Here is a 16,918-nt window from a genome sequence, read left to right as displayed (position 1 = left end):
TTTAAATTTTTCGATGTTTTTTATATTACAAAAAAAAATTACTTGAACCTGAACTGTCATTCAATTAATGCAGAGATTAATTTTTTTTTTTTTTAAGATGGACGGGCCACGGAAAACTGAAATGAGGAAAAACCTCAGGGAAGGAGCAAATCCATTATCCGCACTGCTGTTTTGGTAAGTCTTCAATTTTAAATATCATAGAAATAAAAACGTTTCATCATTTTAATCACATTGGTCCAATATATCTGTTGTATTCATGATAACATAATATTCTTCAGAAATCAAGTATTGATTTTTTTAGAAATGCCATGTATTCTAAAAGTGTCTATAATTATTTTATAATTACCAAGCAGCGAATTTTAAACCTGAAATAATTTTTATGTTAATTTTTTCTATCGTTATGTTATTTAACCTTGTCGTAATAGCGAAGCCGAAGAGTTACCGTTATTTACGTACTATGGGAATCTGTTTACTTAATGTTAAACCAAAACAGTAACAATTTTAATATTAGCGACAATATTAATATATTTAATTTTTTTCACAATATCTGCGCCTATTCCATTATGGGAGCATCAGCAAATTGTTGGCAGTTCTTGGAATGTTAGCAATTTATTTATTGAAAATTTGTATTTAAACATTTCACGAGTTTTTATACATTTGAAGGAAGTCATAATCATAAACAAATACAAATTTATTTTTAACTTTCACATTCAAAGTTATAATGAGCGAGGTAATTTTTCCAGCAGTATTACAGCAACATGTATTTTTATTCTTATATTTTTAAATATTATAAATATATTTCAAACTTTCAATTTTTATTTTGTCGATATATTATAATGTGGAAGTCATCATTCCTTCTTTGACGAGCTTTTTTCATAATTAGTTTACCAATTTTATATAATGGGCCAGTTCAAGTTCCTCTATGTCACCATCGTTATGTTATACGATATCTTTACTAATTCTAATGAGGTGTCCAAGGGACAGTTGCCATCTATTATATGCTATATGCCATATATATTTGGATGGGGATGTGTTCCACGAAGAAATTACCTGTTTGAAATATCACATTACTATACACACACTTAAAATTTTAATTTTCACTTATTATTATTTGCTTATATTTACATTAAATCATATTACGGATATATTTTTCATGTAAATTTTATCCTTTACTCTTTTATTATTTAAATTTATTATTATTCATCATTACTGATGTTAATAAATTAGCAGGTAATAATTATTGAAATTAAAAAAAAAAAAAAAAAAAAAAATTCACTCGAGAAAATATTTTTCACGTAAAAAGCTATTAATAAATAAATTGATCATTGGTATCAGGTACTGATAGCCTTATATAGTGCAGTGACTAGATACGGATTGTAGTTTAGATACGATACTATCAGATCAGATGTAGAAAATTTGCTTCTCCTTACTTCGTATTTTTAGATGGTAACCCAATGGTTATCCATTGATGATTTGATGATGATGATTTTATTATTAGAATTTATCTAAAAGGGCTGACTGTTTGGGATAAATGCTTTAGCAATTTCCATAAAAAGGCTTCGATGTCGCTGGACGATATTATTTGTAAATTAATATTAAATAATACCACGTGCCCTTTAGTGCATTTATTTCATTTCCGAGCTAGAATTATCTAATTTTGTATTTGAAAATGATTTTCTGGTATTTGATTTGTATAATAGTGTATTCTCTGAATTTGCTTTCGTCACTTCTATTGTTTTAAAAATGCTTATCAACTATAGATAATAAGTTTTTTAAAAACATAATTAGCTAATTAGATAACCTAATTGTAACTAAAAGTTCTAAATAGTTAGTTGAGGACAGGAAAAGTTGTTCGTATAATATTTTTAATACTTATATCAATTATTACATCTTTTAACGTCTCGTTTCCTCAAAAATTTTGTGTAGATGTTACTATCTTGGTGAAAAAAAAATCAACAGTTTTCGATGGTGGATATTATTATCCATTATATCATATTATCTTATATAAATTTATAAATTAATGATATAAAACATTATATCCAAGCCTATAAAAATAAATATTTATCCCAGTAAATATTTTATATGAGCAGTTTAATTTTCTGAAATATTTCCACGAGAATTCCTATTAATTTGCCACAGGATCATCTTTATTCTAATACATAAAGTAAAAGTAATAACCCTTTTCACTCGGATGCCGCCACACCGGCGGCAAAGTACATATAAATCTCGCAGTTCACGAGTGGAAAGGAGTTAATATATAAAATATTACTATCCGGATGAATTTGTTTTCTCTTCTTAGTTTAAAAGAGTATGATCCCTTTTTTAATCGATTTAATTCAATTACAAATTTAACTAAACAATTCAGAGCAATTAAATTGTGTTTATTATCATACCCGTTATCTTTACAACTAGTTCAGTCGTAATATTGCTATTTTTTTCATGTTTTGACATGAAATGACGATCGTAGGTGTGATGGTTTATCTATTACAAGAAACCATTTACAAGTTTTGTATAATGCAAAGATTTACTAATCATACGTTTAACATAATTGTATCAATTTTAATATGAAAATTAATTTAAATTAGCAATGATCATCAGGTGAGTTTGAAGGTCTCTCATGGAAACCTTTAGGGATTTCAATCATTCTTTTGAATCGATTCTTAGTTAGAGATATCAAGATTCTAAAATTCATTTTCTTTTTTTTCTTATAAGTTACAATCTGTGTTTGATTGAGAAAGGGATTGAGTAATTAATTTGATAAATGACATTGAATTTTAAATGGAAAACCCAGCGGATTACCTTTTATTAATGTTCTAAATTATGTGTAAATTTAGTTTTAATATTATAATTTTTTTTCTGAATGTGAGATTTTTTTCTAACAATTTACCGTTTTTTAGACCTTTGGCATTACCTTTTCTTGTTGGATGTGCGAATCGTAATTATTAAGTTACGACAATCCATCAGGTCAACGGCCGCTTCAAGAACATCTCATTGTTGTTGGAAATTTAAACAAAACGAAACATCTTCATTTATGGAATGAATTCTTAAATAATAATTTGATTTCTCGAATAATTCGATCAATTCATGCAAAATTTTATTCAAATCTATAGCATTAATTCTTGAGTATTTAATATTTATTTGGTATTCCAAGCTAAATATGATGTTCCGATTTGGTATTCCAAGCCAAGAATAATATGATTTTTTGAAGGACTTATCAATATTAAATATTTCTCTAAATTTAGAAATTTAAATAGCTAAAATTAAGTTTTTTTATTATTGACATCAGCCATTTTCAATCAAAAGAAGAAGAGTTGAATCATAGTCATGACTGGAAAATTGGAACTTGTTTTTTTTCAGTCTTTTTATGAATTGTTCATAGATCAATGATTGAGCTCGCATTCAGTTACTAATAAAAAATTGACCGTTTCAGGATTTCATTTTTTGAGCTATGATTTTATTGGGCCACACTAAACTTCTTGAAATTATACATATACTTATTGATTTTATGCGTATTTTATCCCAGACAGTTTTATACAATTATCATATGAAGGAATAAATGCACTTGCACATAAATAATAAATGAAGTGTGAAGACAACAATGACGGTGCTCTTTTCAAGCTGATTGTCAGTACAAATATTCAATAATTAATATAAACGACAATATCAGTAACTGTATGGTATTAAATAGGAAAGAATATTAGATAATGCATGCATAATCTATAAATATTTATTTTTTCTCAAAACAGATATAACTATCATATTTGCATACCGTTATAATAACCATCGGTAGTAAAAGTATTATAACCCGCATCCATATTGGAGATTCTGTACGTTACATTATTTCTTCTTTATTAATTTTTGTTATGCATTTTTAATGACATTACATTGAACTAATTTCACACAAAACTATGGGAGGAAATAATTAAACAAAAAATCTCACTTCCAATTAATTTTATAACAGTGCTGACAGATACAAGATTATATGGAGCTCTTTATATTTACATCAAATCAAATAATATAAAATTATAAATGCAATATACATAAAACAATGATATATATGTAAGAGATAGTGTAGATATTATGTAATTTAGTATATGGCTAATGTACCAGTTTATAAAGCCAATAAAATAATAAAAAAAAAAAAAATTTCACACTCTATCTAGATGATTCTGAATTACCATTTTTGGCACTTTTTGCACCGTACTTTCGAAATGGCTGGACCTACCTTGAAAAACTGATCAGTCTCCTTGTAAATAGGAATCGAAAGTTTTTGAGTCAATCAAATCGGTTGATTTGTGCTTTAAAAATCGTGGACGAAGAATTGTATCCAAACATATATACATACATATACTACACACACATACATATATTAATTTCTTTCTAAAGTGCGCCAAAATGTTCAGAAACCTTTGAAACGTAAAGATATGCAAAAATTTTAATTTTCGATTTTTTTGCGATTACTCTAACTCACCCTACGAGAAGTTAATAAAAGTTTTCATGACGAACTATAAGTTTCATTAAGGTTACTAATTGAGCATGCATACGATTGTGATCTCTTATGAATTATAATCATTAAATAAACTCAACTTAATAGTGTAAGTTTAAAATGTTTAATTCATTTTTTAATTTGTTTCGATTCTCTTATTAGTTACAATATTACATCAAATATTAATAGTTTGGAACGAATGTGCATGCCAATGACGTTGACACAACCTTGCCCTATTTCTTGACTGATACGTTTTAAAATATCGATTCGTCTAATACCACATAATACGAATGCCACTTGATACAATTGTTTACCGGACAATACAATTAATATTGATAGACTTTGTCATCTCAGTCCATTGCCGGTCATGATGCAACATATTTGCTGTTGCAAAATATTCTACCAGTTTATCAAATTGTACTATCTTTTTGATTCGGACGTAGCATTCCCATGTGCTATCAATTATTTTAATAAATATGTCGCATGTTCAATTCTTGGTTAATGTTCTATTTCAAGGCAAAATGCTTGTTTGTGTTGACTGTGAATCTAATTTTGTCACAAAATCTCTGATTAGATAATATTACAGGGAGAATGTTGAACCTATTATCGACTTTTTCATATATTTTTTTAGTCACTATTTTATTTAACAGAGTTATTTATTGACCCTATGAGTTATGTCTAAATTACACATAATAATAAAAAAAAATTTAATCACAGAAAGAAATAAACAATAATAATAAATAAATAAATAAAAATGAATTACAAATAAAGAAAACTAAATAAATAAAATATTTTAAAAAAAAAGAAAACAAATTGTAGTAATTGCTCCAATAAACAATTGACTATAGAAAACATTTTTTTTACAATTGACTATGAAATACCATTTTTTACATTAAGTCTATAGGCAGTTTTTTGTGTAGTCTTCTTATAGGCGGATTATCAAGCAGATGAGCTATTGTTGCATTAGGATCATCGTAAATTTTAGAATGTCTAGTACTGGTATTTTTGATGACATCCACTTTACCATATATGCTTCTATTTATTCATAGATGGCAATATGTTTCCAAGTGTAAATAGCCCTTCCCCAGTATTTTTGCATTAAATTATATATAATCACTATTAGAGTAATTATAACATCATCAAATTGATGTAGTCCAATCGTCTGGTAGTCTTCTATAATTCAAGTATCAACAGCTTAGTTCTGATGGCTTTCCAAACAACGATAAAAAATGGAATTAGAGATTTTATTGGAGTAGTCCAATATTATTTGATACTACTCCAATATTATTTGATACTACTCCAGTAGTATTTGATACTACTTTGATAGATTTTATAAATCAATAAATACTTAATATTCCGAAAGTCAAGAATATTTAATAGAAAGCAGCCTATACCAAATCTTATACATTGACCTGACCAATTATGTAATTATTAAATATGAGCAAAAAGTTATGCGCATACTTATATCATCCACGTATATAGTTTTTTGTGAAAGTTTCCCGAATCCTTGAGTCTCTGAAACTTTTTTTGTAATACAAATCTCATCTACATATGGCACATGTCATATGTAGATTGCTTGATTGCGCCAATTTTCTATAAATTAAAACATAAGGTAATATTTTATATTTACTTCAATAAGTAAAAATGATCATCTTTAAGCAGATCACCTCTATATTTGAGACAAAAATTTCTCTAATTAGAAAAAAAACCTAGTTCGACTTTTTTTTTAAAATACGGCTTAGTTTATTACTACCTATTGATCAACCTATTACTGATAATTTTAATAATTACCAAATCGATTACGTATTAAACTACCATCAATTTATTTTTACGATATGAATAGTAATTCAAAGAATTATTATGATAACTGTTTATCTAATTACTTTTAATATAATTTTTTTGATAAAATGATTTTTATAAAGCTAAATTATGTATTCATGATTTATCTACAATTTCTTGTCTGATTTGTTCTTATGTCTTGCTCATTGTATTACAGTCCAACCAAAAAATAATTACTATATATATGTGACCCATTTCCAATATGTGCATATAGTAAAAACAATGTTTTATCTAAAAATTATAAATGACTTAACAGCATTTTTTCCAATTTTACTGCTAGTAGATTATTTTGCTAAAGTCCACAATTTAGGGTTATCGACCATTTGCGATTGAGAGAGTTCACTAATTTTATTCTTATTGTTTTCTCTGTAAAAAGTCTGTTTATAGGTCGTTTAGATAAGGCAATATTTTTAATTAGTTTGATTTTTTCAATTAAGCAAATTGGAAATTTTAAATAACTTTTATTAGATTACTTCACAAAGACTATAACACCTTTGAATTTATTACTTTTATTTTTTACTTCAGCAAATAATTTTTCAGAATATTACTGATAAGCCTATTTGATTCATTGAGAGTTGTTCCGGTAATTGATTCTAGGCTATTAAGATTTAAACAAATTGATCAAAAATACATAATTTCCTCATAAGTTTCTCTAATAGTATTCTAAAAATTATACTAACGATCTGTTTTTTTTTCAGTTGGATTCTTCCTATATTTTTTAGAGGATACAAAAGGGATTTAGAGGTCTCTGATTTAACGAGGCCACTTAAAGAACATAAATCAAGTAAGTTTTCATTGAGTCTCAGTTGAAATGAATGAAACTTATTAAACTTTTTATATTCTAGGTAATATAGGAGAAAAATTAACGTTAGCATGGGAAAAGGAGTTACAGCGGTGTGGAATAAAATCTTTGGTAGGAGTGGATAATTTGGAAAAAAATGAAAAATCAAATCGAAAACGCAAAATGCCCAGTCTCACTCGGGCCATTATGCGTGTGTACGGATGGCACATTGCTGGTTATGGTTTATTGCTTTTTTTCATGGAATTTTTCTTAAGGTTAGATCTTGCACTCTATTTAAGTAAAACAATAGATTATAATTGTCTTTGGAAATTACGCAATATTAGAAAAATAATTATTTGCTCATTACAGTACGAAGTTTGTTCTCAATAATTATTTAAAGGTCATGTACATGCTTTACAATTTATGGTGACTAAACAATTTTGAAGTATAGCGGATGTATTCAGAAAAATTGCACGCAAAAACTAGCAGTAATAGGCAATCTTTTTTTTTTAATTTTATTATAGCAACATGCTGGTTGAAATTGAGATTACATTAACAGCCACCGGAATACTAGTTACCAACTTTTAAATTCAAAGTTGGTTAATTGTTATAATGGTTAATTGACCAAGGTTTTATACTTAATATGGCGTTATATTTATTTTATAAGTATGCTCCAAACATCGTCCATTTATACATATATAATCATGGATATAAAAATTTGATGGATATAAACATTCGAGAATAAATCGATATTTTTGGGGTGTAACACCCAAGAATGGGGTTTTAAGGAAAAAAGCGAGCAATGATGTCATAAAATTAATTTACCTTGGGTTAGCTATTCCACTATCTTGATTTTACTGCAGAATAATAAAATGAAATTTTTATAACGGTATTAATCAATAATTATTCTAATTTATTATCAATATTTCTTTATATAGGCTACATCAGCCGATGTATTTAGGAATGCTGGTTCGATACTTCAGCAATCATGCAGGTTATTCCGAGAACAGTACTGTGTAAATATTTAATGAAAACCCTTGTAGTCTAGATGTGTCAATATTTCATTTTTTTATTGTTTGTTAGCTCCCTTATTTTCAATAATTTATCGTAGATAAAGAACATATTTAGCTACAAATATTAAAAACGCACATAGATGATTATTTTTAATAACTTTTTGGTATATCATACTTTGTTTGCATGATTTTGGAAACCACGTGTTCAGAATCCCTTGAGTGTTCTTAGTTTTATCTCATCCACATCTGACCAAAATTCGTTCCAATAGAAAAAATTCACGGATCATCTTTTAAATTACATGTTACCGAATATGTTTTTACAGGTAGAAGTTTTATATGGTATTTCGACAAGTTTTTACTTGCCATGTGTTGTAATTTTGGTTATTGATAAAATGTATGAAGGTTACATTAGCATATCTAATTGCTATTAGTAGGTATATAACGGAATCAATTATTTTTTTCTTTAATTATTAATAAATATTATTTTAGTAATTATGTATGTAAATTATAATTATTTTCAATGTATTGTGTACGTCTGTTTTATATAGTAGTCACTTTAATTTTCAAATTTAGTTAACTAATGTAAATGTTAACAATTTAATATTAAATTGGCAATTTATTTACCATACGTTTCAAGACGTGGAAATGTTTAACAATAATTGCCTATTTAGTATTTCATACCTTAACAGAATTAGTTTAGTTAGATGCTGGTTAATTAATAATGTTGTTAATAAATCTAACAAATTCAGCATTTTAACTAATCTTGGCCGACTTATATCCTGCTGAGATTTAAAATTTTCAAATGGTATCGAAAGTGTGGCTTGTTTAAATAACAATGCACCCTTCAGTATAATATTTTGCCTTTTTTAGAAAAAAGGCTTAATGATTGCGCATATTGATAAATAATATTTTTGAATTTGAGAAATGTTAATTTCTTGTACAGAGACGAAATACTGAACCAGATCTTTTAAAACTAACGTTTTTGATAGGGTCTTTATTTAAATTTTAGAAATTATGCAGGTACTTACTTTATATATAAATAATTTTCAATTAACATAGAAATAACTTTGCTATATATATATATATATATATATATATATATATATATATATGTATATATATATATATATATGTATTTATTATGTTATTGGCCTTTGATTGATTTTAAATGCTCGTTGTTTAAAGCCCTTTGAGCATAAAAATGTTAACATATATTTTGTTTCTGAAACATATTGCCTTATAAATCCTTTACTGGTGAATTTAGGCATGTGGTCCACACGGGTAATTTTTTTCTAAATCTCAAAGATCGATTTTTACAGAGTGAAGATTTTCAAAGAAAGTTGAATTTTTTTTCGCGATGCCATGCACCACTAGTTTTATATATTATCTGAAGGGTGCAATGGTTAATATTGTAAATATTAGCGCCAAAACTAATATTTTCACCATTGCTTGCGGCTAACCCTAAATTGTTTCCAGAGTGACACAGCCAGCTTTTATCGGCGGACTGATTTCCTATTATACACCAGGAAATACAAAGACGACAGAAACGGAAGCTTATCTCTATGCTGGTGGTGTTGTTCTGTGCAGTGCTGCCAACGTAGTAATTGCTCATCCCTATATGATGGCTATCATGCATATAGGCATGAAAATGCGCGTCTCCTCCTGTTCGCTAATTTATAGAAAGGTCTTTAAATTTAATACGTTTCCAGATGACACATCTGAAACTACAGCACACCATCATAGCATTGTTTAGAATCTGCAGTCACCATCCGCTTCCTGTAATTCATTGATGATTTGCGATCATATCATATTTGGCCTATGTTGATGTTTAGATTTGCTCTTTATAATTTTGGTCATGGATTTGTTTATAGTTTTTACAGTGACATCCGTGGAAATGATTCTGGTTTTATAAAAATACTTGTTTTATATTTGTATTCGCTGCCGAGTAACAAGAATAACACTGCGCATTGATAATGGACAATGGACGCATCTAAAAACATACAAATTGATGCATTTTGATACTGCATAATGAACGTCAAATTATTTTAGGTCTAAAATGAAATTTATTTGGCATTGAAGGCTCATTGAGAATTGCGATTCAACTACTTGTTAAATCTCTTATACTTGGATTGCACTATTGCACAGTTTATTAATGTCCAATTTCTGTTCTCGGGATTATAAATATGTATTTGCTCTAAGGTTCTCTGTGAATATTCGACAATAGCTCTAAGGTTCTCTGTGAATTTCGACCAGTGGTTGGATAGTTTAAAAATAAAACCAACATCATTTCAATTGGATCATCTGTGTCAATTTCCTTAGATCACCAGATCTGCCATCTTCTTTCCATCTGTATTGTACTTTTCCATTTGCTTTTTGCAGAATATCACAGCCACAGTTTCTGCGAGGTATGATCATGTACTTCGCACCTGATAATGTTCTCATTGAGAAACAAGAAGCTTTTTTGTATGCCGGCGGTGTTATTATGTGCAGTGCAATATCCGTATTGACTGCCCATCGATATGGTCTAGGTTTAACACACATCGGGATGAAACTGAGAGTTTCTTGCTGTTCACTCATTTACAGAAAGGCGAGATGTTTATTTTCACTCACAATCAGTTTGTATACTTAATTAGATTATGACTTAACACAAATATGGGAAAATCAATAATTAATTGATGATTTGTTGTTCTGGCCAATCCAAAAATTGATCTTTGAGTAGTTGCTTCTGCTTCATTTTGACTAACACTTTGGCTACTTCATTAAGGTGACCATATTTTTTCAAGGCAAAACCGTGACGGCGACTTTATATATAAAAGTCCGGGACGGGTTGGGGGAGGTCTTTAAAATAACAAATGCTATTTGAAGTTACAATAAAAAAACTTTTTTATATGAATCTCTTTTTAATCATTATTGCGGATTTCTAGTAATAACTTCATTTTTTGATTATATTAAATCATTTTATTTGCGATATTATACTTATATTTTTTGTTTTTGAGCCTTGTATACTAATAATAACTATATATATAATTCTATTCTTTCTTCTCAATTGAGTAAAAAAGCACTTGTTTGTTTGTTTTCATAGTTTTGGTAATTTACCTATAATTTTTGAAAAACCGGCACAATCCGAGACAAAATATGCAAATCTGGAACAAATGTTACTTTTAGCAAAAACCTCGGGACACAGGTAAAATCCGGGACTTTCCCGGCCAAATCGGGACATATGGTCAACTTGTCCTCATTCACATAAGTTTTGATAGCTAATAAGCTATATCCAAAATCTTAATTATCTAATAAACTTAATATTCAGTAATTTGGTAGGTTGCGTGCTCAATTTCGATTATTATCGGTTGAAAAACTAATGATGCCGGTCGTGATATCGCTGAATTCGTTTTTATATTTTGTCGTTTGATATTTTCCATAGGAGCTGCGTCGTGCAATAATGTTAAAATTTTCCATCCGACTCATTAATTTGATATAGAAGCTTTAGATCCTATTTCATGTACTATTTGTAGTAAGTCAATATATTTTCTACTTCTTTTATTTTCAATTGGTTTTGGTTAATACCAAAATAACAACTCAGTCCGAATCTGCACCATCTTTACTTATTAAAAATAATTCAAATTTGCAAATGTTAAGATCTCATTTGTAGTTTTAATACCTTAATTAGATCGGGTGTCTAAAGGTACACTAAAATTTTAAAAATACTTAGAGTCCTATATACTTATCATCATTCGGTTAAACTTAAAGATTCTGTTGGATTAGCCAGTACTTGTTACCAAAATTTTCCATTTTTTCTTAATATTAAAATTTTACACAACAAAATCTTGTCAATCTGTAAAATTTTACTCAACTATCAACGAATTTGATACTAGAAGTAAAGCAAATATGTAACTCAACTGAGAACTATCTATTCTTATTTTACTCTTAATTTGAATGCATGTAAGTATAATAGGTAACACTAAATTTAAAATTTCTGTTGCAGCTTATAATTATTTCGTTCATTGCGCATGAATTGTTACATTCAGCATTTTCAAAGTATTTTATTATTCGGTATATTTTAATTTAATCATCAAATTTGTGCTTAAGTGCTAATCTTTATTTTAGTAAATCATTTTATCATAAACTTCAAACTTACACGAAATCTTACACAATATTTTCTATTACATTATTTTACTTGTACATGTTTTTTTAATGTTTTTGTTTTTTTTTTATTAGGCTTTGCGGTTAAGTCGAACCGCACTCGGAGACACAACTGCTGGACAGGTTGTGAATTTGTTGTCCAATGATGTTAGCAGATTTGATATCGCTATTATCTTCTTACATTATTTGTGGATTGGACCATTAGAAACTATAATTATTACGTACTTGATGTACAGAGAGGTGAATTAATAACATACTCACATGAAAATTAAATTAATTGCTTAAAATCAAACAAGCTCTTTAACTGATTCTCACAATTGGCGTTTCATACAGTTTTATATATTAAAATCTCATCACAATTATTATTGATGGGATCTCCCGATGGCTTCTTTCAACATCCAATGATTTTACCAATTGCCTTCAAATAGTTTTTTTTATTTAAAAATCGATATCGAGAACATTTTAGGACAATTACGTTTTAAATATTGTTCACTTTAATTCAAATTAATCCACACTTTGACCCACATGTTTTACAGATATAAAGTATATTTTATGCGCATATAGCCATACTAATATTTAAAAAATTAATTTTTTTTTTGTAATAGGTTCAATTTGCGGCCGTAATCGGTGTTGCTACGATGTTAGGATTTGTTCCCTTGCAGGGTGAGTTTTTACATACAAAATTTAATAAAAAAAAATTACCTAAGATATGTAATAATAGTATTTCAATATAATTTATAAATTGCATAAAATTTTCAAAAGTATGTTCTAATTTAAGTTAATCTTTTCACTACGAGGGTCGCTTGTAAGCGGCATCTAATGTGTTGACTCTTGCTTCAATATTTATCATTCTGAGTTAAATTGTTGTCAATTCCAATTTGTTATTGTAAGCATTAGTTCTTTAAAAGTGTAATTTTTATTTTCTAAATATATTTCCATTGATAATTCCTTACAATGAAGAAAACTTATAATATACATGAAAATACTACTAATTAAAAATTAACAGCAATTATATTTATACAAGAGCTAATACTGGATAGTTATCCTCAATATACATTGTGTTGACTTTTATAATAAACAAAAAATAAAAATCTTGAAATATGTTGAGTAACAAATACTTGGGCGGCATGCTGGCTCGTACAGCAGTGTCACTCCTGCCGAGAAAGTAGGCAGTTTTCTGCCGTAGCTTTATAGTTAAATGCTAAACTGAAACGTATTGATTTGGATCTTCTCACATTTTTCTGTGAATTTCGATATTGATTTTTGATATTTTTATTTATTTTTTATTTTTTTTTAGCTTATTTGGGAAAACGTACATCGACTCTCCGCATGCGAACCGCGTTGCGGACTGATGAACGTGTTAGACTTATGAACGAAATCATATGTGGAATCCAAGTCATCAAAATGTATGCTTGGGAGAAACCTTTCGCCTATCTCGTGTCTCTGGCTAGAAAGTAAGTTATTTGATCAATCTATTCAGAAGATGCTGTATGTTGAATAATAATAATAAATTCAAGGACAAATGTCATGGTTCTTGGTATAAGTAATTAAAGACTATGTACGTTGATGTTTACTCAATAACTCACACTATTTTATATATTTTGCGCAAATACCAAGTAGAATTGCCATTTATTGTAATATTTACAATTTTTGAATATTTATCATTTTAAAAAACTGTTGAGACAAATTACATGTATATGCTGTTTTCTTTCTAATTCGATTTTTACATTTATGAATAGAAGTTTGATTTTAACACGTTGAAGATAGCATCGAAAATAGTATTTCACAGTTGGGGACCGCACTAATTAAATATCGTTAATTTTGTATGAATTAAAAATAGACAAATATAATTTAATATGAGGCTATATCAAATTTACGAAATTTCATAATCAGCACGTTGGACTGCCGTACAAAATTTAAATAAAAACCATTATCCGTGTACGGTCCAGGTAACATATATAGCATGCTTACCGTAGTCCCGAAATAAATTTGCTTTGTTACCAACCAGTGGGCATGCGGTCTTCAACGTGTTAAAGTATAGAGGTTTAATCAAAGCATTAATAATCAATCAATGCATTTTTCGCGTGTGGTTTTATGAAAATCTGTTACTAGACCAGATTTCAACAAGACGTGTATAATTTTGATTTTAATCGAGAAACTGAGTAATAAGCATCAATAATCAAAGCATTTATTTCATATCATAGTACTGGATATAATATTTAATCAATCAATGCTAAATTATGTTTTCAATGGTTATTTTTTACTTAAATACATATTGTTTCTATAAATACATTTGTATCTTTTACCTTTTATCTTTTCAGGCGAGAAATCAAAGAAATTCGTGCAACATCCTACATCCGTGGTACTCTACTCTCTTTCATAATGTTTTCCACTCGTCTGAGTGTTTTTGTGAGTCTGGTAGCCTATGCTTTATTATACCAGGTTGTCACTGCTGAGAAGGCTTTTGTCTTAACTTCTTATTATAATATTTTGAAGCAAACTATGACGGTGTTTTTCCCACAAGGTATTGGACAGGTCGCTGAAGCTGCTGTGTCGATAAAACGGTAAAATATTAATATCTTTAAAATAAAATATCTTTTTAATTGGTATATAGCAGTCATGCAATATTAATTTATTTTTGTTGAAGTCATTTTCAGTTTTAATCATTACTGTATACTTTTATGTAGAACATTGCTTAACTTCTAAATTAATTTTTATTGCAGTTTGGAAAAGTTTATGATGTATGATGAAACGCCTCTTTCTGCCAACACTCCAATTTCTCAAACGGATATTGATGTCTCTCTCAAATTATCTACAAGCAAATCTGGAGAAAGCGATCAGTCCACTGACAATGATATTAGCAACGGTACCAAATATTCCGAAATTTCCAAAAAAGGATCCTCAGAAGGTGTCAAAATTATCGGTGATACTAAACTAAACGGAAATGTTTTGGAAATGGAAAATGCTGTAGCAAGATGGACTCCAAATCAAACTGAAAATACTTTAAATGATATATCTTTGTCTATCAAACCTGGAATGTTGATTGCTGTAATTGGTCAAGTGGGATCCGGAAAAAGTAGTCTTCTTGAAGCTATATTGGGAGAATTGCCTTTGGAGAGTGGATCAGTTTCAGTCAATGGTACTATTTCATATGCAGCTCAAGAACCGTGGTTGTTTGTTGGGAGTGTAAGACAAAATATTCTGTTTGGGCAACCCATGGATCGCGAGCGGTACAAACAGGTAAACAAATGAGTAGTTCCAACCTGAGAAACTCTTCTTGGTCAAACATAGGCTTAATATTTCTTATTGTTTTCTTTCAGGTTGTTCGCAAATGTGCTTTGAACGGGATTTTGCACTTCTACCTTTTGGAGACAAACTATCGTTGGTGAGCGCGGTGCATCTTTATCATCTGGCGGTCAACGTGCTCGAGTCAGTTTAGCTAGAGCTGTATATCGACGTGCAGACTTGTACTTATTGGATGATCCATTATCAGCAGTAGATTCTCATGTTGGTCGACATCTTTTTGATCAATGCATCAGCGGATTTTTGAGAAGAGAGGCCGTAATTTTAGTCACACATCAGTTGCAGTATTTAAAACAAGCCGATGAGGTAAAATTGCTACAGTATGGATAATTTTTTCTGGAAATATCTTTTCTGAGTCATTATTTCTTTACAGATAATAATTATTACTAACGGCCGTGTACAAGCACGTGGCACATACAGCCAGTTATCTTCTTCTGGTCTCGATTTTGCAAGATTATTGGCCGAAACGTCGGAACATCAGGATTCACACGATAATTCTAGCATGCCTGGAAGTCGGAGATCATCAGCATCATCTACTCAAGGCAGACACCAGTCAATCAGTTTACAAAGTGTACATAGTATAGATGAGAGTAAAATGAATGATGAGCCAAGACAAGTTGAAGAAACTAGAGCTAGTGGAAGTATAGGGGCAAAAGGTTTCAATATTTTATTTGAATTATTTGATTTCTTTAATTCTTTTATAAAAGAATATTTTTTGCATTGCTAATTCCTTTCATTTTTTCAGACGTACGGTGAATATATGAAATCTGGAGCAGGTTTTTGCGTCTTATTTATATTGTTCGCAAGTCTTATTTTAGCGCAGGTCGCTGCATCAGCATCTGATTATTTCTTAACATTCTGGTTTGTTGACAATCCGTTACTTACAATCTTACTACTCACTTACAATATTTACTTTATACTAAAAACTAAAATTTATTTTAGGGTAAATTTAGAAGAATCTAGGAATATCACTTCTCTAAAAATGATGCAAAATAATTCTATGGATTCCGCAAATTCCACTTTCAACGACGTATTTTCAACAAATGATACTCAACCTTTGCCCAATCTATTTGCTTATGATGATTCTTTCTGGGATTTTAATAATTGTATCTACGTCTATACTGCTATAACACTGGCCACAGTTTTTATAACTTTAGGAAGATCGTATTTATTCTTTTCAATATGTATGAAGGCTTCCATGAAATTGCATAACTATATGTTTTCTGGTATTACAAGAGCTACCATGTACTTCTTTAATACGAACCCATCTGGAAGGATATTGAACCGTTTTTCAAAGGATATGGGATCCATAGATGAGTTATTGCCTGCTGCGATGATAGATTGTTTACAAGTAAA

The 16,918-nt window shown here is 29.1% G+C and overlaps 1 pseudogene; it reads left to right on the top strand.

Moving 5' to 3' along the window:
• The first annotated feature begins 97 nt into the window (after positions 1 to 97).
• The window catches only part of LOC113370832, a 22,492-nt pseudogene continuing 5,671 nt past the window's right edge, over positions 98 to 16,918 (top strand).

This window comes from Ctenocephalides felis, unplaced genomic scaffold, assembly GCF_003426905.1.
Source record: "Ctenocephalides felis isolate EL2017-DRISC unplaced genomic scaffold, ASM342690v1 CF-g0.4_SCAFFOLD_01492, whole genome shotgun sequence".
NCBI classification, from domain to species: domain Eukaryota; kingdom Metazoa; phylum Arthropoda; class Insecta; order Siphonaptera; family Pulicidae; genus Ctenocephalides; species Ctenocephalides felis.
The sequence above is the reverse complement of the archived record's forward strand: the minus strand, read 5'-3'. Positions and strand labels throughout refer to the sequence as shown.